The sequence below is a fragment of the Electrophorus electricus genome, chromosome 1 (assembly GCF_041902795.1).
Source record: "Electrophorus electricus isolate QZ-2024a chromosome 1, ASM4190279v1, whole genome shotgun sequence".
Lineage (NCBI taxonomy): Eukaryota > Metazoa > Chordata > Actinopteri > Gymnotiformes > Gymnotidae > Electrophorus > Electrophorus electricus.
In genome coordinates this window covers 3,309,452-3,335,049 of record NC_137497.1, presented here as the reverse complement: position 1 = coordinate 3,335,049, position 25,598 = coordinate 3,309,452, and the positions used below count along the sequence as shown (strand labels likewise).

The window sequence follows — 25,598 nt, the reverse complement described above, 5'->3', positions numbered from 1 at the left end:
AGAGAATGAGAGTATGCGAATGTATGAGTGATGTGTGATGCAGGTGACACGGTCAACACAGAGGACGTCAGAAGTGAGAGGAAGTGCTTAGAAAGTCAAGACAGAGCTGTACTGATGTAACAACAAAAAGGAAAACCCCCAGTCTAGCTCTCTCTAGGCAACGTTGCATCTTCTAGAGACTCCGTAGTTACAACCGCTAATGTGCAGTGCTGTCTTGGGTTTAAATAGGGGTGAAAGGAAATAAGGAACAGGTGAACACAATTAATTGTTGTTGTTGTTGTTATATATTAGTATTATTATTATTACTATATTTATGAATGTTAATTTTCATGACAAGGAATGGCTTTGCAATTAATTGCAATTCATCTGATCACATTTCACAATCTAGAATGCAAATTGCTGCCATGAAAACTGAAGCAGCAAACTTTGTGAAAACCAAGATTTGTGCTAGTTTCAAAACTTTTGACCATGACTGTATGCTTTATGCTGTATGCTTTCATGTGATTCACGTGCTGATGACAGTCTGACTCGTTACCCTTTAAAGGGGTATCACAGAATCTAATCTGCTGCAGATCTAATTGTTTTAAAAAACTATGATTGTCTTGTTCTTTTAAGGTAATGTTGATTAGGGCACTGAATAACTGGCTTATTATAATTTTCCAGATTCTTCCAGTGATCCCTACAGTACTGACTAGATTCTCTTCAGCCATGCCATCCTATAGCATGTGTTCCTGGGTCCTGCTGTTATCTGTGCTGAAGGTCATAACCGGTAAGTTGACAGAATGGATTCTTTTTTTCTAAATGTTTCATCTTGGTCCGATTCTATTGTATTATAATCCAGTTTTATAACTGTATATTTTTTGTGCTTAGCATAGAAAACAGAGAACGTACCTGAGCATAGAAAACATTTAGTAATTGGCAGAATATAAATTGAGGTAAATGTTACTGATACATGAAAGCTGCAGCCATTTTATTTGGCATTGGATATATTTAACAAGTGATAGAGACGAATATTTATCTTATATCTAATATAGCCAACCTTGGGTACTAGAGAGAGGAACAGAGCCTCTCTTCAGTAATATGCTCCCACACAGGCTGGTGTTCAGTCTTGTCATTCTCTTTATGAGTGCAGGTACCAGGCTAGTTGGGATAGTGGTATATATGAGGTTGAGTGTGTTCCTCAAGTAACCCTTTTCTCTCAAGCTTCTTCCCTTTATGAGACCAAATCCCTGGGGCTCATCTATTGCGATTTCTCTGGTATCTCTCTATTAATCTCTGAGTTCTGTTGGTGTGGTTTTTGTTTTGTTTTGTTTTTTTGGAGAGGTGGGGGGTGTCTGTTAATTTTCACATTATATCATAGGTGTAAAAACGTAATTCTTCTCCCATACCAGACATTAACATACAAACATAATGCATTGTCAGACTTCTATCAAAGACAAACAGACAATACACGTAAAATCAAAGGACAGAATAGGTTATATTTGTAAGGGCTGGCACCAGGCCGAGGCCCCCCGGCCACCAGAGGGAGAACTTGAGTCAACCACACTACTAATCAGGCTTGATGCCTGACAGCTGGGCTAGATCTCTAAAAGCCCAGTGACCCAGTCACTTAGTGCTGGATCTTTGCTAAAGTTTTGAGCCAACGTCCTAGCTGGTACCTCTGGGTATTGAGGTCTGTGAGCTCTTGTGCTGTACCTCTCTTCTGCTCTGCAAAGGTTTTTACATGTGTCCTTCTGTCTATAGTTTTCCCTTTTGAGTCTGTCTCTCTCCGGAGGCTTCCCTTAGCCTTTAAAGTTCCTCCGGGTTTCTGGTTTTGTTTGGGAAGTTTTAGTTTGGTTTTCCCCAGTGTATTGGGGATGCCATTCTTCCTGCGCTGTCCTTTGTTCTCCCATTTTCCATGCTTGGTGTTGTGGTTCAGTTTTTTCCTCGTTTTACCTATTACAAGATCTAACTGTTCTGCTCACGGGCTCACCATAACTAGAGCATGGTTGCTCACCTAGTAGGCTGTCGGTGTCATCACCTAACTGATGTGGGTTCGAGTCAACCGAACAATATTATCATGCTGTCAGTTTCCATGTTCTCAACAAAGGTTGCCAAATAGTATTCTCGTAGACTTTTTGAAAACATAGCTAATCTTCTCCATGGTATGGGGATGGGACATGACTTCCCTGATCCAGTGACTGTATGTGGGTGGAATGGGTTCTTTCCATTTAAATTGTGACTATCCTAGAGAAGGTCTCAAAGATGTCTTGCCAGAATGTGTAGAGCTTTGGCCATTTCCAAAATGAATGCAGTAATATTGGGGTTACAGGAGTAGGAAAGCATAATGGAAAGCAGTCCGGCTTCAAGGCAGCAAAGTCCTCCATCACTGATCTGGTCTAAAAGGGGTGCGGTCTCATTGTCTGATTTATGCTCTTATGCAGTTGTTTCTGTTTTTATTCTATATTTGTTATTTAGTGCCTTTTAAAACTCCACTTTCTTAATCTTTCAGTACCTGTATTGACCTCTTCAGTAAAGGTGAATCTTCATGATGATGCTACTTTCCCCTCCACTCAGACGTGTTCTTGTCTGGTCACATGGACTGTGTCCCATAAACCACGTAACATTCTGGCTCAGTGTAACCAGACATCCTGCCAGTCAGAGGAGGGATTTCACATGTCCCATGATCAGTACCTGAAGGGAGATCTCTCCCTCACCATCACTGATGCTGATTACATTAAACGATCACAGAACGAGACTTTGAACGATCACAGAACAAAACTGCTGGAAGTGGCATTTCTGCAGGACTCGGACGTGTTCGCTGGCTTTAACCTCAGATGCCCCGTCTGTTGAGGCTCAGTGGCCGACACAGACCATCCCACAAGCTGATTCAGCTCAAGTAGGTTTTGATAATTATTTGCCAATAACACTATTCAGGTGTATTAGAGCAGGAGAGCATAAAATGGTGTAGTGTCATTTTTATGACCATGGTTTGGTAATCATAGAACGCAGATAGGCCAACACACGCTGTGGTAGCACAAATCAATCTCTGACCTTCTCAGATACAAAATGGACAAGGATGGGCTCCTTTTAAGCAATTCACAACTGGGTAAGACTGATCACCACATCATAAATTGTGTTAGTCTCATTTATGAGATTAACATATAATCAAGTGTAACAAATGAGATTCAAAGAGCTGAATGGGATACATGTGCAGGTTAGTTTTATTGATAAGAGTTGTGGGGGATCCAGGATTAGTCCAAACAGGAGCAGTAGAGGCACAACAGGGCAAAATAGGTTGTGAGTCTGTGCAGCTGTTTCCTTGCCAGACAGTCATGATAGTCATGGTGACAGGACCAGAATGCCAGAGAGGAGGACCTCTGGTGGCCAAGACAGGGACTGCTGACATGAAGAAATAAGGAGCATATTTTATAAAAGGTAATAAAATACTATACTCAAATACATTTATGGCATTTAGCTGACACTTTTATCCAGCGCAACTTACAGTTATGACTGAACACAACTTGAGCAACTGAGGGTTAAAGGCCTTGCTCAGGCCCAACAGTGACTAGTCACACTATATAATTAATAATTACACTCATTGAAAAAAACCGCAAAGTGGTGGGTCTTGAACTGGAAACCTTCTGATTGTAAGCCAAGTACCATAACTGGCCCCCAAATCGAGCTACCACTGACCCCCTAATATATGTGCACAAGCATGCAGTAAGACTGAACACACTTTACACATATGCAAAAAATAAACAAAAGGTGTATAAGAGAATCTTTATATAAGATTATACTATGTAGATTCCATTATAACTGCCTGGTATTGACAGGGCTCTGCTGTACTATAAATGTGTTTCTGTCTTCTACTAAAAGTGCACAGTTCTACCACCATGTGTAAGCACAAGAAATTCCTCTCTAGAACATTCCAAAGTGACTCTTCTTCAGGTCAGAACCATTTTGTTCACAAAACGGAGCAATTCCAGCTGGGACAGCAAAATGTGAAGCTCCTTTTCGGGCCCTTGTTTATATGATTTGATTAGAGGCCCCTCACCTTCTGGACCACAGCCAGGCACATGCCGTGGAGCTGGGCAGCAGGATGTGGGTGTGGTTCTGGGCCAGAGACCACACCAGAGTCAGGCCCCCATCGTCTTCTCCCTAAAACAGCGCTAGAACACGGTGTACATACCTGGTGTTATATCAGTAATGCTAAACAGGTTTCATTAATAAAACCAACTTGTATTTTCTGTCAGTGTGACCCTTACTAATTTTTATATTTATATTACCAAAGCTTGCTCTTTGTGTATTTTGAGGTATCCTCAGTAATTATGGCTCTTTGCCAGCTGCCTGAAGTGGGTCCGCTCCTCTCTAACAGTGGCCTGTGGGCCCCAGATCCTTCGCCCTCTCTGGGGCTCATCCACTGGTGGGAAATGGCTCACAGAGGAAGCATCTGCCTCAGAGTGGGAGCTACTCTGGGGCAAGACCATTCAGTGCTTTGTAGGTAATTAGAACTATTTTATAATCAATACGAAATTTTACTGGGAGCCAATGGAATGTAGCTAAGACAGGAGTGATGGGATCAAATTTTCTAGTTCTAGTGAGCACTCTGGCTGCTGTATTTTGAACTAGCTGGAGCTTGTTTAGGCACTTAGTAGTACAGCCTAATAGTAGGGCATTACAGTAGTCCAATCTTGAAGTAATAAATGCATGGAATATTGAGGTTTATTGAGTAATTAGAGGACCTAGCTGTCTCTGGGTCTAATAGATGCACCTCTGTTTTGTCAGCATTAACTGAGAGAAAGTTTCTCAACATCCAGTGTCTGACATCCTTTATGCATTCGGTTCCGATTCAGATATGAGCTTAGCTACGGAGCTACAGCTTTTCTAGGATCTTGGAAATAAATGGTAAGTTTGAGATTGGCCTGTAGTTTGACAGTTGACATGGGTCGAGGATTAGATTTTTTGATAAGTGGTCTGATTACTGCTAATTTAAATGATTTAGGAACATAGCCAATGTTTAAGCAGGAGTTTATTACATTTAGATTCGATTACTGTTTGATTAAAGATTCGATTACTGCAGGTAGGATTTCTTTAATTGTGTGGGCAGTGACTCTAGTAAGCAAGTGGAGGATTTTGAGGAGGACATCAGAAATGTAAGTTCTAGTTACTGTGGACCGGTAGTTCCACCAGGCGGTACACCTCACTGGGAGACTCCTGAAAACAACACACCCCACTATAATATATCACCACATCCTACAATATTATATAACATTATAACATGGACTACACACTATAATACAGCACAAACACACATGCACACCAAGGGCATTCCTTGTCCAAACACACACACACACACACACATGTGCTTGCACACAAACACACTGCATGTGTGATGCATTATTCTTTACACACTTTCTGGAGGACATAAAGAGCAGCCTTAAATGCTTTGTCAATATTTTATCATCAAATGTACTCTCCATAGTTTAGAGTATAATATGAAACACATTTATTTTATTTTTTTTACAGATGTATTTAATTCAATAAATCATACAATAAAACACAATCATAATAATAATAAAAATCTGCACACTACATAAAAATTCTTTTTAAAAGTCCAGGACATTAAAATACCACCACCCCCCGTGTACCAATTACATGGGGGGCATCAATAAAAGTCTGTATAAACAAGTCGTGGTAAAAATGTCCTTAAAAGATCACTTCTCGGCCCAGCTGCGCCTGGGCAACCGAGTAAAACAATAAAACTGTTAAAACGGCCTCTCTCATAAAAGACAGACAATAAGAAAAAAAACTAAGTAGTAAAATACCACCATGGTAGCAATAAAACAATGCCTAAGCTAAAAGTATGTCTTATGTTAATTAAAACAGGGAAATACACAAAACACTAAAAACCCACACAAAAATAAAAAATAAGTGCGTAAGATCATTGTTAATCTTGTTAGTTAAGTGCTTTAAGAGAACACAAAAAACACACACTTAGTTAAAAAACAAGACATACCTTTTCACCTAAAACAACGTTTCTATATAACTAATTCTACCATGGTGGTTAAAACAATAAAACACGGTGGTCCGTTGGGACCACCGGATGGAGCAGAGTCCCAGTTAAGTTTAAAAACCTTTGTCAACTAAAACCCTATATAGACTCCGGGGGGCTTACAGCTCGAAGAGGCCCTTCCACCTCTCCTTCGCTGCGTGGTAGCCCCACCGGATGATGTCATGCTCCATCCTAAATTTTAAATCACAACAAACCTTTTTATATAACCCCCAGGTATCCAGGCGCGTCCCTTTCTGGATGAGGCTGGTCCTCGCGTTCCATAGTTCTTTTTGGTGACGCTGACCAGCTCCCACATCCAGGGCGCGAAGGATGGCCTGGTATCCTGGGGCCACCCCCATGTGACCTTATCGTAGGTCAACTGGAACTGCGGGTCTAACGTCCTGCACAGGTCGGCTACCTTACCTCAGACATCCCTCGCATACCCACAGTCCCAAAACACATGCCGAAGAGTTTCCTCCTCGGCACAGTTGGGCCTTGGGCAGCGAGGGTGCCTGGTAAGCCCGTGCCTGTTCAGGACATCACTGACTGGCAGCTTACCATGTATACAGCACCAATTCAGGTCCTGCAGCCGGTTGTCTAAACCTTTGGGTTGTACTCTGGACCATGTGTCCACCTCCAGGCCCACAACTGCGCGAGTCCCCCGTGCCTCAAGTACAGTCTTGTACAGTAACCTGTGCTTGGCAAGGGACTCGGGCCGCAGACCCGCCGGAAGCAACCTGCTCCATCACACCATATGGTCAAAGTGCTCCGGCAGCGTCTCAGCCTTGGGGCCGGAGTTAGACCACATGCGAACAACCTTACGTAATGGCCAGGACAGCCACAACCGAATAAAATACTGATGGGGGTGCTCGAGGGGAGCAGCCAACCGTGCACAGAGCTGTGCAAAGAACAGGCAGTCTAGCTTGAGAGGGAAGTCTGGGACATCCCTCCCACCCTTGTCCTTTCCCAGGTACATAACTTCCCTCTTAACGTACTCATACTTGCCCCCCCAGATGAGATTAAAAACGTCTTTTGTCAAGCCCGACCGCATAGCGCGGGGCATTGGGTATATGTGGGCCAAGTAGAGCAGTGAGGGAAGCACATCGACCTTCAATGCTAATACCTTTCCCAGGAAGGACAGGGACCTGGACTTCCACAGCCCCAACTTTTTCTGGGCAAGAGCAAGACGCTCTGCCCAGTTTACCCGGGTAGCCCCTTCAGAAGTGAAATGGACCCAAGATCTTCAGGGGTCCGTCACTGAGGGCAAGCCCTCCAGCAACGTCCCTCCTGTGCCTCCAGCAGCCGAAGTACTTGGCAACCGACTTGCCGAGGTTTAATGCAGCAGCGGAAGCTTTTCCGAACGACCGCACCATGTCCAAGGTGTGCCTGAGCGACTGGTCCGAGCACACGAACAACGTAGTGTCAGCCGTGTACGGGGCCAGCTTTACCACAGAACCTCCGCCCCCCGGGAGGGGGAGACCATCTATGTCCGGGTGGGCCCTTATGGCGGCCGCAAGTGGCTCTATGTAGAGCGCGTAGAGTAAGGGAGAAAGAGGACATCCCTGTCTCACTGCACTCACTTGCGGGACTAGTTCGCTGAGGTGACCGTTGATGGAGACACGGCTTCCCACCCCAGCGTACAATGTCTTGTAATCACCTCAGGAAAAAGGGCCCAAACCCTAGCTTTATCAACACCCTCTCCAGGAAGCAGTGGTCCACCCGGTCAAACGCCTTCTCCTGGTCTAAGCTCACCAGCGCCAGAGGGACATTTCTGTCCTCTACCCAGGAGATGGCATCCCTGATTAAATGGAGGTTCCAGGTAGCCAATCTCCCTGGGACCCCACAGGTCTGGTCGCGGTGAACCAAGAGTGACATGGTTCTTTTCAGACGTTCGGTCAGGGCCTTTGCGAAGATTTTTACCTCGACGCAAAGCATGGTCAGGGGCCTCCAGTTGGCGAGATCTGTTGGATCGCCTTTCTTGTACAAGGAGAGTACCCCGGACCGCATGCTCTCAGTGAGCAGACCCTGCCGGTGCACAACCTCAGCTACCTCCACGATCTCTGGCCCTAGGACATCCCAGAATGTAGAGTAAAACTCCACCGGGAGCCCATCCAGACCAGGGACCTTACGCCGGTTCATCTTGCCAAGTAGCCCCCGTCAGCTCTGCCAGAGTAAAGGGGGCCTCTAGGCTGTCCCGGGTAGTGCTCGGAAGACAAACCTTAAGATCAGATAAGAACTGCTCCCCTACTTGAAAGTCTGTGTTTCTTTTATTAAAAAGATTACAATAAAAATTATATGCAACCTTCGTCATCCGGGCCGGGTCCGAGCAGGTGTGGCCTTCCGAGACTTTGAGCGATGTAAAACATCGCTCTTCATGAGCCTGCCGGACCCTCTGAAAAAAAGACGCGGTGCAGCGCTTGTCCTCCTCCACTAGCTGCAACCTGGCATTAAACAGGAGGGCTGCCGCCGACCTCTCGTGCAGGACCCTGAGTTCGTCTTTAAGGGCCTGCACTCTAGCGAGGTCTAGCTCCCCTCTGTTATTCCAATCAGCGTATTCTTGTTTGAGCTGCCTCTCCACGTCCTGGACTCGACCCAGCCTTTCGGCTTTGCGCCGGCGGCAATAGTGGGTAGTCAAAGCACGGGTCCACTCTTTCACGTGCTCCCACCATGCCGCAGGAGAGGCATAACCATCTTTACAGCCTCACCAGGCTGCAAAGTGGTCTCTAAACAGAGATTGGAACTCTGCTTCCTCCAAGACCTGCACGTTAAGCTTCCAATAACCCCTGCCCAATGCAGGCACGTTAATGGAAGCACTGGCCTCTACCACCAAGTGGTTAGAGAACCAGCGTGGGGTCAAGGAGGCCTTTTTAAAAGTCACGAAGGGTGACGCCAAGATGTAGTCTAGGCAGCTTGATGCCCCTCGACTGTTATGCCAGGTATGGCCCGGATCTCTGGGGTTGCATTTTTTAAAAGCATCAGAGAGACTGAAGTCGCTGAGCAGCTTTCGAAAGTGCTTCCAGCTGACATCCGCATGCCCTTCCAAGAAGACATTAAAATCACCTGCCAAAAAAAGGTATCTATTGGTGACAGGACGGGACCAGTGCATCAAAAAAAGCGATTCGGGACGAGGCCTCTACCGGAGCATAGGCACAAAGTACCCGTAGGTGTTGGCCTCTCCAGGTGACATCCACCCCCATCGCCCTTCCCGGCACGATATCAAAGGCGCTTACCTTCTCGAAGGTGGGGTCCCCCAGCAGGATCCCCACCCCCGAAGAGTGGACACCACCCATGCTCCAGTAGGCTTTACCTTTTTTCCACTGCTGAGAGAACAGAGCCTCGTCCCTCCGGTCCCTCAGGTGAACCTCTTGCAAACAACAGATTGCTGAAGGGGTCGATGCCAAATCCTGGAATACTGCTGCTCTTTTTCTCACGTTCTGCAGTCCTCTGACATTTGAAGTTAAAATAATAAAATCTGCCATAGTAAAAAGAAGAAAGAAAAGGCACGTTAAAACAGTAAAACTCAAAATCAACTAAAAGGGAAGGAGCCCCCCCTCCACATTGTCCACTGTATCTTCTAAAAAAGGAGTCTCATTGGGTGACCCCTCCCTGCCCCCATATGTGGTCGGTGGTCTACTGAAGTTCTCGGACTTGGGGGCCAGGGAGGAGTCTGGAGCCTGGGGGGGCTCCTCAGCAGGCGCCGCCGTTGAGGGGGACCCCACCTTCATCCTCTTTTCCTGCTCCTGCAAGGTCCTCTCTCTCTTCCTCTTGGCCTTGCCGCCGAGAGGAGCAGGGGGTGCCTCCAAAGGCTGAGGGGGTTGGCCCGGGGCCGGGATTCCTTCCCCCGCCTTCATCAGGGCGGAGTTCCTAGTACTCAAGGCCGCACTCCCGCCCCCTGCCAACACCGTGGCATAAGATTTAACCTGTCCAGGGCAGGAGTGCGCCAAATGTCCCTCCCCCCCGCAAGCCTTGCACCGGCGGGGGTTCTTGCAGTCCTTGGCCTGGTGCCCCGGCCCCAGGCAATTCTTGCATACACAATCCTGGCACCCCTCGGCCAGATGTTCATAATGCTGACACCCCCTGCAGAACGCAGGCTGCCCCCTGAAGAACAAGTACCCCCTGTTCCCAGCATATGTAAAATAACTACTCAGGGCACAGTGGTAGCTCAGCATTTAAGATACTTGACTATTAGTCAGAAAGGTGCTAGTTCAAGTCCAACCACCACCAGTTTGGCACTGTTGGGCCCCTGAGCAAGAACTTTAACTCTCAGTTGCTCAAGTTGCGTTCAGTCAGAATTGTAGGTTGCTTTGGATAAAAGTGTCAGCTAAATGCCGTAAATGTACTCAGGTTAGGTGTATGTACAGCAAGTATTACTAATACTTTTAGTATTGTGTGTGTGAATATGTAAAATATAGATAAACACATTATATACACTAGCACCATTAATACATTATTAATAATATTAACACTACTAGCATTATATCAGCATTATAAAATTATTGGAATAAAAACTGATCTATAAATGTTTACATCTTTCTGTGTTTTAGTGAGTGATTGTCCAATTTTCTTATGTGAAGTTGGCAGGTCTGCATGGGTTCTCCATCATAATGAAATGTTCCAAGATGTTTTCCTTGATTTCATGTGAACACATTACACCCCTTAAAATGATAGTTTTAATTAATAATTTGCCCTATTAATTAAAACCATTATTGTGCTACATGTATTACCTTTGGTTAAAATACCCACACAGCATAATGCATAACATTAATACATATGCCTAACATTATATGCATATGCATAATACAATCTTTACAGCAGCCTCAGGCAATGTTAGTGTGTGTGTGTTTTTCAACACTCACATAAACAGTGAACTGCTTTGGAGCGCTTTTTTATGTGTCCAGTGGGTGACACATTATGAGGGATGTATTCCAAGGTCAAGTGGGTAATACGGAGAGGATAGGACAGACCGATGACCAGGAAACTTTGGGAACCAAAGTAAGGCTTTAAAAGGTCAAATTAAGGGTGTAAAGGTTCATACCAACAGTGACTGCAAAGAGGTTCAGTTCAGTTCCACAAAGAAATGTTTGCTACATGTCCATGAGCATGACGTCCCCCAAATGGTGCTTCTCTACGACATTGTCCTGGTCTGACCTCTCCAGTAGGGAAGGCCTGTAAACGCTGCGGGGTCTCCTGCCCTGAAGTGCAGGGTCAGAGGACGAGTGCTGCTCTGCTGAGTTTTTGTGAGTTTCCCTGATTCTACCCGTCAGTGAAGAAAAAGGAGGTTGTTAAAACTGCTCCATTAAAGAATGCCATTAAAAGCAGAGAAAGAGGGGGGGGGGGAGGGAGAGAGAGAGAGAGAGAGAGAGAGAGAGAGAGAGAGAGAGAGAGAGAGGGTTGACTGTGGTGACATTCAACATGGCTCATAATCCTGCTGTAAAGGACCACAAGCCGTTCGTGTTCCAGCTCCCTTGTGTATCCCGACACCCGCGTTACTGTTAGCTGAGCTGAGGTCCTACAGCAACATGGCACGCATCATTATGGCATTAACTGATACTGAACTGCTGTGGGGTTTCAGCAGCGTGATAAAGGTCAGAAGGTCAGCCTCATGCCTCTTCTCTTTTCAGAAGCAGAAGTTTGGCTGAAGGTCCCCTCCTCTTCCTCCTGCCTCCCCTCCTCTTCCTCCTGCCTCCCCTCTTCTTCAGCCATGTGTATAAAATCAGTGGGGGAATCAGTGAGAGTCCCTGTGAAGAGCCTGAAGACGAGGACGTGTCATGGACACGTTGCTCACTGTGGGAGTGGCCTATGACACACCACTGATGAGACTTGCTGTGGCAGAAACACACACACACACACCTCAGTGATCTGCCCTCATCCAGTCTACTGTCAGGCCGAATCACAGCACAAATCACACCACAGGAGACTAATAAACAAAGACAAAGGGAAAGACACTGAGGCAAGTAACACATGAACTAAGAGTACAAATCAAACAGTGATAATGGCAACTTCACACATGAACAAACTTACCAAAATAACCAACAACTAGAAGACAAAACACAGGGCTTAAATAACCAAGACAATCAGGCACAGAACAGACTCAGGTGAACATGGGAACAGGGAGAACCAGAACATGGACTGGAATGAAGGAACAGACGAGGGGAGGAGAAAATGAAACCAAGGAGCGGAACCAAGAAGTGCAGGAAAAAAAGACACAACAGAGAAATCATTAAACAGGGACGCCAGTCACATCATTATTTTTAATGACATTAGTATTATCATCATCATCATTATTAATGATATTATTATTATCATCATCATCATCATTATTATTAATGATATTATTATTATCATCATCATCATCATTATTAATTACATTATTATTATCATCATCATCATTATTAATGATATTATTATTATTATCATCATCATTAATGACATTATTATCATCATCATCATTATTATTAATGACATTCTTATTATCATCATTATTAATGACATTATTATCATCATCATCATTAATGATATTATCATCATCATCATCATTATTAATGACTATCATCATCATCATTATTATTAATGATATTATCATCATCATTATTAATGTTCTTAATAATAATAATTTATTATTGTTGTTGTTGTTATTGTTATTATTATTATTATTATTATTGTTGTTGTTGTTGTTGTTATGTCCTCTCTTTCCAGAGATCCTAGTTTATCCACTCATTCATATTAAATACATGGAGAACAGGAGCAGGCCTGTTTAACTTGGTCAGTTACTAATAAAGTATCGACGAAATAAAGCATTAACTTATGAACTTATATTAACACTGTGATACCAGGAAAGAATGTAAGAGTGGAGATCCCTGTTGAGTTCCTCTGGAGAGCTTAAAATAAACTGAAATATATCCATTAGAGTGTCCTGCTGTGTCGGGTTTATTATAAAGTACTTTAATCCACTTAATAAGTTTCACCAAATCCAAAAGTCTCCAGCGCCTTAAACAAGTACCCCCACTACACATAATCAAATGCCTTTTCAACGTTAAAAGAGATCACAGCCACAGGAATACTGGCATCAGATACCGCCGACATTATAGTAATGACACACCTAATATTATCAGAAGAATTTCTGTTTAGAATAAAACTGACCTGGTCCTTATGGATCAAAGACAAAATTACTCTGTCTAATCTGTTTGCCAAAATCTTGGACGGTATTCTAGCATCAAGAGGTATTAAGGAGATTGGCCTATAATCACCAGGGTCTTTATCTTTGTTTAATATTAATGTAATAAGGGACTGAGACTCTCTGCTCTTCTTAATTCAAATCACACATATAAATAGTTTGTTTACAATTTTTTTTTAATTTTGGAAGATTCGACTACTAAAAATTGTAACATTAGAAATTTAAAAAGATGAGTGGTTAGAACAGGGGATGTTGGGTTGGTTCGTAATTTTCAGGATCTGTTTGCTTTTCTTAGATCAGTGTCACTGACGGGTTTTCTTCCGGTGGGTGACGGGGTGTCTGGGGTGTGCAGCATCATGGGCGCTGCATCGTGTGCTCACCATGGCTGGCACACCCCTGCCCTGGATGTGTCATGATTAATGGTTAATGGTTAATGGTTAATGGTCATCATGGTCATGGTTAATGGTTAATGGTTAATGGATATCATGGTCATGGTTAATGGTTAATGGATATCATGGTCATGGTTAATAGTCATCATGCTCATGGTCATCCCTGCCCTGGATGTGTTATCATGGTCATGGTCATGGTTAATGGTTAATGGTTAATGGTTAATGGTCATCATGGTCATGGTTAATGGTTAATGGTTAATGGTCATGGTTAATAGTTAATGGTTAATGGTTATCATGGTCATGGTTAATGGATAATGGTTAATGGATATCATGGTCATGGTTAATGGTTAATGGTTCATGGTTAATGGCTAATGGTTATCATGGTCATGGTTAATGGTTAATGGTTAATGGTTAATGGTTAATGGTCATGGTTAATGGTTAATGGTTAATGGTTAATGGTTATCATGGTCATGGTTAATGGTTATCAAGGTCATGGTTAATGGTTAATGGTTATCATGGTCATGGTTAATGGTTAATGGTTAATGGATAATGGTTATCATGGTCATGGTTAATGGTTAATGGTTAATAGTTTATGGTCATCATGGTTAATGGTTAATGGTTAATGGTTATCATGGTCATGGTTAATGTTTATCATGGTCATGGTTAATGGTTATTGGTTAAGTGTTAATGGTCATCATGGTCATGGTTAATGGTTAATGGTTAATGGTTATCATGGTCATGGTTAAGGGCAACAACCAAACTCTGGACGTTACAGCCAGGACTCGCCGGTGGGGTTTGTGGGTAGGCTGCCCCACTCTGGGACCACGCTGCAGTGGGCCATGTTCAAGATGTGTAACACTGTTACTTAATATGAGTGTTTAGGGTTGATCATGTGATGTGAGGGATATCACACTGTTACTGAATGTGTGTGTGTAGGGTTAGTCATGTGATGTGAGTGATGTGTAACACTGTTACTGAATGTGTGTGTGTGGGGTTAGTCATGTGATGTGAGTGATGTGTAACACTGTTACTGAATGTGTGTGTATAGGTTTGGTCATGTGATATGAGTGATATGTAACACTGTTACTGAATGTGTGTGTAGGGTTGGTCATGTGATGTGAGTGATGTGTATCACTGTATGACTCCACACAATCTCAGGTATCTCATGTTTTACACCTTGTTTCTTATGGACTTCATCTTGTTTTCTCAGCCATAATCATTTCTCAGTACTTTGCATCTGAAATGGTATCATTGAGTTTTAAATCAATACTTGGAGCAAAATTACACTTTTATCTAGTTGGTCCTTTAACATAAATCCACTGTTCACATTTTTTTTGTGTTGTTTGATGTGTGTTGTTTTTACTTGCTAATATTTGTTAAGAAATAACATCTATTTTACATGCATCATTTACATAGACACCCCCAAATGATCAAACACTTCAAATGCCTGAATCATCATTAATCAAAGGATTCATTTTGAGTCTGTTGTTGCAATACATTGTGTTCAAACTGAGACTTTTACTTAATAGCAGTAATGCTATGTTAATATTTAATTATTCAAAATATCAAAAATATCAAATCAGACTGTAATCAGCAGTTTCAAATGGGAAAATTAGAGATAAACAGACCATTGATGTATTTAAAAGATTATATTTTGGTAACAATGCATCAGGTATCTAAATACAGTAATACATGTAATCAAAAGAAGTTCCATAAAATATGATTTCTTCTTGTATTTAAAAATAAACAGCATTACATGTCTGAGATTAAAAAATAAATAAATAAAACACATGGCCAGTTTTTACCCATAAGGCACTGCAAGGAAAGAGGTTGGCTTTACAGAGGCACAGAGCATAAATACCTCATTAATATTCATGAGCAAATTTTAAAACATCTTTGGCTCAGATTAATGCTGACAGAAGAACGAAAAATAAAATGTGTCATTTATAAAGATAAACATTAAGCAACTCCTGGCAGAAAATTTTGTACTGACGACATTTTATCTCCCTGAATTTGAAGGCTACAGCCACCAGGCTTGGCAAAGAGACCCATCAGTGGACCTCAAGCTCCAAACTGCATATTACACCAACAGCACTCGTCTGTGTACTCCTTCTCCTTCTCTCCTCTCCTTTCATTAATCCCTCCATCCTCCCATTGGAATAATTTATTTTGATACTGAGCCTTGAAACTCTTTAATAAAAAATGTTGATAATCGGCAACGAAAATTTAAAGATGCTACAGGCAAAACTGCCTGTTTTTCCATGACTTGACACAAAAGTATTTACATGTGCATTAAATTACATCACAGGATCTCATAGTAATATTTACATAAACATCTTTATATTACATTTTTACATAAACATCTTTCCATTACATTTACAGTACTGGGCAGATGATCTTATAGTGACTGATACATATTCATCAATATGACATCATGTGTGCTCTCTGAGGATCAAACCACGATTCTGGAGATGTATCTTACTGTACCTGCTCTACCAGGTTAGTTCAGGAGTTCTAACGTCATAAAACTCACACTGATCTCTGACCCCTGAATGGTACACAGAAAGGCACTGTGGGCACATTTGTGTGTGTGTGTGTGTGTGTGTGTATACAAGAGAGCGAAATCATTTATCATCTCTCAGACTTCCTCATGGTTATTATTGGGAGATCACCTCTGCTCTTCATCTGAGTGGTTTAGTCCATTCATATTAACTCCTCTGTTGTCATGGTTACAGTCTCCATTCACTGCTGATTTTTGTCCTCAGCTGCACAATCAACAGACCTGCTGCCAGAAGCTCCACCCCCATGAGAGCCAGGAGCACCGTCAACACCGTCACTGTGGAGCTCTGATACAGCTGGACTTCTGCAACACACACACAGAAAAAAATAGTCAGAAACCACCTTCATGACACAATAAAGTTTATCCATGCAGGAGTTTACAGATTGTTTTTTTAAACAAATCACACTACCAGAGTTTGTTAAGATGCCAAGATGCCATTCTTTAACAGACTGGAGTTATAATTCAGTTATTGAGAACTACATGAACTACATTATCACAACTCCTCTCCTTGTTTCCCTCTAAAAACAGGATTATAATGGATTATGGGATTATACTTATGATGGCATATGGGGTGTCTTGCCCTTCCCTGTGTTATCACCTGGTCTGGGCTTCAGGTGCTACAACACTGAGATACTTGAACAGTGATACTGAGGGTGAAGTGTTTGTTGATTTATTGAGGGTCGGATGTAGAGGGATTGAGCTTCAGGAGCAGACAAGGCCAAACTAAAAAAACACATAAACCACACTAGAAATAAAATTTTTATTATTAGTTGGCTACATTTATTTAGCACCTTTCTCAAACTCAAGGACATTTTACAGACAGAAATCAGCTTTTACACTCAAATCACACACAGACTGATGAGAAGCATCAGCGAATTTACAGTGTTCTCTCTATCAGAAACCACAGCCCCCTGGGGGAGTGCACCAGTGCAGGGGAAGGGGAGGAGGTTAAGACCAGGACAGACCACCAACCATAGCTGAACATACACACACCGTAACGATTGGCCACCCTCCTGACATCCCTGTTTCCATAGTTTCCCTGCATGTCTGTTATCCTTTACTTCCTTGTTCCGATGCTTGGTTTTGTTTTCTCCACCCCTCGTCTGTTCCTCAGTTCCAGTCCTTGTTTTGGTTTTCCCTGTTCTTATGTTCACCTGTGTCTGGTTAGTCCTTAATTGTTTTGGTTATTTAAGAAATGTGTTTTGTCTCTCATGTTGTTGGTTATTGCGGTCAGTTTGGTTTGTTCCGTTTGCTCACGCTATCTCTGTCAGCACCCTTGCTCTTTCGTTTGCCTAGTTCGTTTATCACTATGCCTCAGTATTTTCCTGTGCCTGTTTATTTTGGCTCTATTGTGTTCTCTCATTTATTATTTGATAAATAACCTCCTGCATCTACATTCTGCCTCTCCCCTCGTCCCTGCTAATATGCAGCACACACACCTATCTATATCTTACATGCATACACAACTTACATTAATACAGGACAGTTTTAGAGGATCTAGTCAACCTAACCTCCATGTTTTTGGGAGGAACCCAGAGGAAACCTACGCAGTCACAGGGAGAACATGGAAACTCCACCCAGATAGAGACTCAAAGGCTGAGAGGCAAACTTGCCAAACACCAAGCCCTGCTGCACAAAATAACCAACTGTCCCAATGGAATACAAACCAAATTAAGTACAATAACCCTCCCTAACTAACAAAAACGAATAAACACAAGTAAAGAACGGAGCAAATAAAAAAGGCGTCAAACTCCATATTTCCCGACAACAATTCACATAGGACTACTATAATACTCCATACACAGAATGTACAACAGCAAACATGCCCAGAAAAGCAATAAGTCAGAATGATTTAACCAGCAGAGGACCAAAAACACAACAATCTGCAAACAACGCTCACTGAACAAACAAAACTAGCCTCAGCAAAAGTGGAGATGAATCTCTGTCTGTCGCTTCTTCCCGGGCTTCCCCTTATGCGCGGGGTAGAATGAGACAGACAGTCAAGACACAACACAGCAGTACAGCACAGGACAGAATACATGATCAGGTGGAGGGGGAGGAGCATCAAGAAGAGGAGGAGCCACAGGCTCCAACATAAACAAACACAAACAACCCTACACCCTAAAATACAGACACTTCAATTTTTCTCACTCATCACTCATAATTGTTTTGGTATCAGTAAGCAGGCATCACACAAAGTGCTGTAAAACATCAATGGCTGGATCTAAGAGTGTCCATCTGAGAATCCATCTCAAAGAGTCCAGTGAACATCACATGCTTTAGTGGGGATATGCTTCGATAAACAGCACCTCAATTAAGACCAAGACATCAAACTATTACACTCACTCCACACTGTTTGCATGATCCCGGCATTTATAGTCTAACTAATACTGAACCACAGATGTGCATGAAAAGTTACTGACACTACACATACCCTCCTCCCCAACATAAAGTAATTCTAGACAACATTAAAATCACAATAACTACACTTACCTTCCACAGTAACTGTTTATGTTTGAATAATCTCTTCATTCTTAGTGTCTCTGATGATGTAAACTCCACTATCAGATGGTGCGGTTCCTCTCAGCTCAACAGCAGAGATGAGCGACGCTCTCTGAGTGTATTCAGGTTCACACTTCAGTGAGTGTCCATCCACTGTGCAGATTTGTCCACTAGAGGGAGCAGCTGCACCTGTGCTATTATAAATAATCTCCATTGACTCTGATATGGGCAAATCCAGCACCAGAGTTTCATTGGGCTTGATCCGAACTGAAGAACTAAATGCTGAAAAGAAAAACCATCAGGAACTTTAAAGGGGTTCAAATGTAATACATACTATTAAAACTAAATCATTAAGGGTTCGTTAGCAAAGACTAAGAGAACAAACCCTTACCCTCTATCTGTAGGCTCACATCACAGATGTCTACATCATCACACTCACAGGCGTACCAGGTCCTCTTAGTGTAATCAGCATCAGTGATGGTGAGGATCTCCCTTCAGGTACTGATCATGTGACATGTGAAATCCCTCCTTTGACTGGCAGGATGTCTGGTCACACTGAGCCAGAATGTCAAGTTGTTTATGGGACACAGCCCATGTGACCAGACCAGAACACGACCGAGTGCAGGGGAGAGTAGCATCGTCAGGAAGATTCACCTTTACTGATACAGGCACTGAAAGAGATTAAGAAAGTGGAGTTTAAAAAGGCATTCAATAAATCAGACAATCAGACCACAACGCTTTTAGACCAGATGAGTGATGGAGCATTTTGTTGCCTGAAGGCGGACTGCTTTCAACCCCCATTGCACCCACATACAGTCACTGGATCAAGGAAGTCATGTTCCATTCCCACACCATGGAGATTAGATATGCTGTCAGAAAGTCTACCACAATGTTTATTACTATTTGGCAACCTTTCCTAACCTTTGCTGAGAACATGGAAACTGACTGTCTGATTAGCTCTGTTCCTCTCTCTCGTACCCAAAGATAGCCTAGCAAGGTTGGATATTTCACATATAAGGTAAACATTCATCTCGATCACTTGTTAAATACATCCAATACCAAATAATAATGTCTGCACATTTCATGTATCAATAACAAAATAACATTTGCCTCAATTTATATTCTGCTAATTACTAAATGTTTTTATGCTCAGGTATGTTCTCTGTTTTCTATGCTGAGCACAGAAAATATACAGTTATAAAACATTTAGAAAACAAAGAAGCCATTCTGTCAACTTACCGGTTATGACCTTCAGCACAGATAACAGCAGGACCCAGGGACACATGCTATAGGATGGCATGGCTGAGGAGAATCTAGTCAGTACTGTAGGGATCACTGGAAGAATCTGGAAAATTATAATAAGCCACAGTTATTCAGTGCCCTAATCAACATTACCTTAAAAGAACAAGACTATCATAGTTTTTTAAAAACAATTAGTGCTTAATAATTATTAATGAGCAAATTTTGTCTTGAAATGTTGTCATGTTTTATATGAATCTCCTAAGAACACTTTAAACCATTTTCTAAAGTCATGTAAAAATATATTACGATGATAGGAGAGTGTTTAAAAAATATGTACTCCACAGTGGACATTTGTACTTATTACCTACATTTTGTTCTCTGTATTTTCAATTACGAAGGAAGGTATTCACTGTCAGAGGTAGAGAGAATGTTACTGTGAATTGTTCATGAAAACTCAGATATTGAGTTGTCTGATGAAAAAGGTCAAGATGCAGTTTTTGAGGCAGAGGACTGAGAGAGCTTAGAGGATGAAACTGAGATAGGGCAAACAGAGGCAGAAAAGTCAGAGCAAGCAAAACCGTCCACATATTGATTTATTCTGATAATTCTTTCTAAGAATAATTGAGACTTCTTCTCAATTCTTTTTCTACCTTTATTATTTTGCTAAGATTCAACCGTCAACTGGATAATTCTCCCATTATTCAGAGTAATGATGCCATAACACGCCAAAATTGTACCCCATTGAGTTATTTTCAACAGTACATTGATTACTCTGTGTTTGAAGAAATGGCTGTGCGCACAAACCAACATGAAGTCCTTGTGTCTGGAACAGCACTAAACACCACTCCTGAAGAGTTGAAAACATTCATTGGCAGTTCTGTCTACGTGGCCTGTCTAGGATATCTAAATATACAGATGTATTGGGCCTCAAACACCAGAGTTCAAGTAGTGGCAGAATCCATGACCAAAAATCTATTCTATAAACTAAGAAATTCCATTAAGATTGTCAATGACCTTGATATTTCAGATGAGGACATAAGCAGAGACCTCTTGTGGAAAGTCAGGCCCCTTCTGAACAAAGTGAGGCAAGGATGTCTAAATCAGCTTAGAACAGGAAAATTGTCCATTGATGAGCAAATGATTCCGTTTACTGGTCGCTGCCCAATTCGCCAGAATGTACCAGGCAAACCATACCCGACTGGATTGAAGCTGTTTGTCTTGGCCACACCAAGTGGTATGGTCTTAGATTTTGTGGTTTACCAAGGTAAGACTACCTTCAGAGTGACAGAGGGATTGGGCATTGGAGAACAAGCTGTCCTTCATTTGGCAGAGACTGTTTCCAGAGGAACCCACCTGTTTTTTGACAGGTTCTTTACAAATGTCCTGGACACCATGATGGAGAAATGCTTGGGAGGTACAGGAACTCTCATGAATAACAGAATTCCAAAGGAGTACAACATTATAGGGGATCAGGCCATCAAAAGGAAAGGAAGAGGAGCATCTGAGATGGTGGTCAGGTGAGATCCTGAACTTGCTGTCATCAAGTGGTTTGACAACAAAGCAGTTGCTAAGTTTCTATAGGGTGGCCACTCGCACTCGGAAATGGACAGTGCATACAATTTTCCACTTTTTTGATTTGGCAATCACCAATGTATGACTTCAGTATAAGACTGACTGTCTGCCAAGTTCTGGGAAAGAAACCATTGAAGTTCCTTGAATTCAAATTGCTCCTTGGTGAGCACATGATTACTCAGGTCCAAGTAGAAATCTCCAGTGAGAGTGAAGATGACACTCCCCATATCAAAAGTGGAAACCTCAGCCAAATGTAGCTCTGAGACACTATGAGGCCATCCATCTCCCAAAGATGGTGGATGAAACACATGCATCAGTGTGTCGCAGGTCTGGTTGCAACAGCAAAACGTATGTGATGTGTACAAAGTGCAAGATCTTCCTCTGTGTTTCAAGGAAAGGGAATTGCTTTTTGAAATATCGTACTCCATAAACATAACTCCATAATATCAAAATACAAACACTAGACATACACTAGAAAAGAGTTACATATAGATTAGCTCAACTGTTGGTAGTTTTCATCATAAATCTTATGACAACTTGGTATTTTCTTTGGGATTGATTTACTGTGATTATGATTCAATTTCATAGGTAGTGTGTTCAGATGTCCACTGTAGTGGACACATGATATTTTTAAAATAAAAACATTTTAAAAAATAAAAATGTTTTCAGTATGCTCATTACCTTCCAAACAATTGCAGAAGTAAAAAAATGAAATAGGAGACTTAGTCTAGTCAGGAGGATATATAGAAGAGAAGTCTTATTTTTTGGAAATTCAAACCTTCCTTTTTTTTCTGTTAAATCCACTACATTTATAAAGATCACTTTCTTAGCTACTCATAAGATTTCCTAATGTGGGAAGGTGGATAAAATATAGAGCAATATTGTGCAAATAGCTAATCAGTTCACTATAGTATATTTTGAAATTACATGAAAAAAACAAAACAAATCAAATTATCAGTTCACTCTGTGATATACTTGGAAAACATTTTGCAACATATTAAGATTATGACATTGTAGCGTTTTCACTGTAGGAATTTGGAGTAATGGGATGCCAATATGCTGTTAAATGTCCATTCAGTTGACTATATATCGCTATTTGAAGCTCTATAATAGTCTGAACTAGTTGCATTAAACAGTGACTGCGTGTTGGACAGGTGTCGGTGTTCGTAACGGACCTGCTAAAGACAAACTAGAGCAAGAAAACAGGCTCACAGGCCTCACCAGACAACAGCTAACGAGCTAGCAAGCGTTAGCGTGGCAGCTAAATATGAGAGAGAGAGAGACGGTGTGTAGCGTTTGGTCATATAGATAATACTTCACATTTGACGACTCGACTTTATCGACAGATAGTCTGTATAATATACAGTCAGACGTCTTTATCGAGTGATGACGGAGTGTTTCGACAGGGCGCCCGGCGCTGGCAGGACCCGGGCAGCGTCGAGCGGTCCTGGCCCGGGGGACACCTGCCCACAGCCCGAGCTAGGACGCGGGGACGCCCGTGTGTCCATGTTCAGCCAGCGGGAACCCCTCAGACAGCCTCGGACCTCACCGCCCCTGGCCGAGGACAGTGGAGGTAGAGCTGCCGGACAACCGCTGTAGCTGTGGTTAGATATCTAGACACGATACGTAACTTTAACTAATCAGCCCGTCGTAAATATCTTAGCCATGTTAGCGCCTGGCCTGTATAAGAAAAGCTAGCTAGCCTAGCTAAGCTATCCTAGCCAGGAAACTGAAAGTAACGTTTACTCGGAACTCTGCTGAATATTGGTAGCTTATCTAGGTTAGTTAGACTTAAGATAACCGTGTAGCTGTCCTAATATTCATGAATATTAGCCTATGTGAGCTATCTACTGTGGGCTTGTATAAACTAAGTGAATGCTAAGATTACATAAATAGAGAATAATGCACAAAATGGAATAGGATTAATGCTTGAATTAATAAAATAATTGCTGTATGTGCAGACATAACAGGAAATGCCTTAGACGTGCATATGTGCGATTGTGCAAGAAAACATGTGTACGTGACAGTTAGACAGAGGCGATGGCTGAGATGGAAAAGTACGAAAGCAGAAGTGGGGGCAAGGCGAGAAAACTATAAGTCTGTGTGTTGCAAAGTTATGCTTTGGATCTCACTCGCACTGTGCTGTGAAGTGACATCTCCAGAGCTCTGCACTAATAAAAGGCCACAGGGTAATGCATTGTTTCTGGTCTCTTCTTTCTTGCATTAACAGACACGACACTACGCAGTTAACATTGGCTTACTATATTACTAGATAGTGTTAGCTGAACAGTTAGAAGATAAGGTCCACAGCCACATATCTGAATTAACCTTGTTCAGATGACATTGCTGTGTTAAACAGGTCACACACGATGTCAAGTTTATGGTTAGTTAGCTATATTTATTACATTACTGTTACAGAAACACCAAACCCAAATTATTTTAGCTGGGTAGCTAACTGTTTATTATTATGCTAAATGGGTGTTTTCACACACATCTGGACACACAGTGAGGTGAAGGCTTTTGGAGGATGGCTTGGCTTCAAGAAGGGCCACAAAGATGCCACTTCTCTCCCAGAAAAACAGGACAGACTGATATTCTGCAGGAAGTAAAGGGATTGGACTGCAGATGACTGGGGTAAAGTTACTTTCTCTAACAAAGATGTCCCCTTCAGACTGGGACATCTAGACAAATGATTGTCTGGAGAAAAAAAGCTGAGCTCTACCATCAGTCCTGTGTCATGCCAACAGTGAGGCATCCTGACACCATTCATGTATGGGGTTGCTTCTCATCCAAGGGAGTGGGTTTGCTCAAAATGTTTCCTGTGGTCAATCCTCAAAAAGAGGGTGGACAAACACAGAAATTGTGATCAACAGCAAGCACTGATTAGGCAAGAATGTGTTGCCATCAGTCAAGACTTTGCCCAGAAGCTAATATCCAGCATGCCAAGGTGAATCATTAGTCTGAAATGCTTAATTGTACTTAGCTGCACCATATAAACATCTAATAAACTGAGGCAGTAAACTTTGTGAAAACCAAAATTTGTCAGTGTCGAGTTTTGTGTCTGACTGCACTGCTAGTATTTGATGATAACTTCCGAGATCTCTCTCTACATGGATCTGGTTTAGCGTATCTGAACAGTCATCATAATGTGTGAAGGATGGGACAATGATCAAGCACAAGCATTAGTGCAGAAGCCCTCACACTTCTTAGATTAACGTCTATAAGAGCACAAACACTCCTCTTCGTGTCTGTTGAAGTTGTGTTACGGAAGGAGAGCCGGTGTAGGCCCGATAACTGTTGCTAACTTAGCAGCAATAGTGCTACAAGGTCAATATGGATTAAAGCATTTATATTTCATATGTAACAAGCCATACGGCTCTAAATGTAATTTCTGGGGAACTGATGATCCCATGTAGAAATAACCATCATACTCCGATAGGGTACATTTCCAGTTAACCTAGCTAGCGTTGTAGCTAGAGACGTTAGCGAAGCTAGGAGAGCTAGCTAACAAGCACGGACCCGGAATGAGAACATTTCTGAGTTAGCGGGCTTTCAGCAAACTATCGGATGTGTTTACACAAAATAAAGCTAAATCGTAACTGTTGTAGTTCCATTTCATGACTTAGATAGTAAGATAGTTACCTTAAAAACAACCACCGGGTCCGAAATCAGTGTTCAGAGCAGCCCGTGGGTTAGGTAGCGTTAGCTGACCAAATCCCAAGCCGTTTTGTTTGTAAACATATCAACTACTCACCACTTTGGTGGGTTTATTTATTTGTAAACATATCAGCTACTCACCACTCTGGTGGGTTTATTTATTTGTAAACATATCAGATATTCACCACTTTGGTGGGTTTATGTATTTGTAAAATTATTAACTAGCTACTCACCACTCGGTTGGGTTTATTTATTTGTAAACATATCAACTAACTACTCACCACTCTGGTGGGTTTACTTGTAAACATATCAGCTAGTTACCACTCTGGTGTCAAACAGCTCTCTGCGTAACGAAATCTATAGAGTGACATTAGTGTCTTAGATATGAAACCACAAACTCACCCTGGAACTGAGCAGAAAAGCAGAAACGGAAACCACAAGCCACAAGTTTCCGGTGAGTCTGCCCTG

The 25,598-nt window shown here is 42.2% G+C and overlaps 1 protein-coding gene and 1 long non-coding RNA gene across 2 annotated transcripts in view; both read right to left on the bottom strand.

Annotated features, from left to right (window-relative positions):
- LOC118241378 (uncharacterized) overlaps nucleotides 1-25,498 on the bottom strand; it is a 43,588-nt gene extending 18,090 nt beyond the window's left edge. Inside the window, exons 1-2 of the transcript XR_014123970.1 lie at nucleotides 25,116-25,498; nucleotides 19,899-20,004 (exon numbers count right to left, since the gene is read on the bottom strand). The gene's annotated coding sequence lies outside the window, so the exon portion shown is untranslated. The remainder of the gene's footprint in view (nucleotides 1-19,898; nucleotides 20,005-25,115) is intronic.
- LOC145659428 (uncharacterized) lies at nucleotides 16,241-19,316 on the bottom strand. The gene is made up of 3 exons (XR_014125646.1): nucleotides 19,051-19,316; nucleotides 18,651-18,941; nucleotides 16,241-16,460 (listed from the first exon to the last, which is right to left on the bottom strand). It is a non-coding gene; the product is annotated as an uncharacterized LOC145659428 (long non-coding RNA).
- Nucleotides 25,499-25,598: the final 100 nt, after the last annotated feature.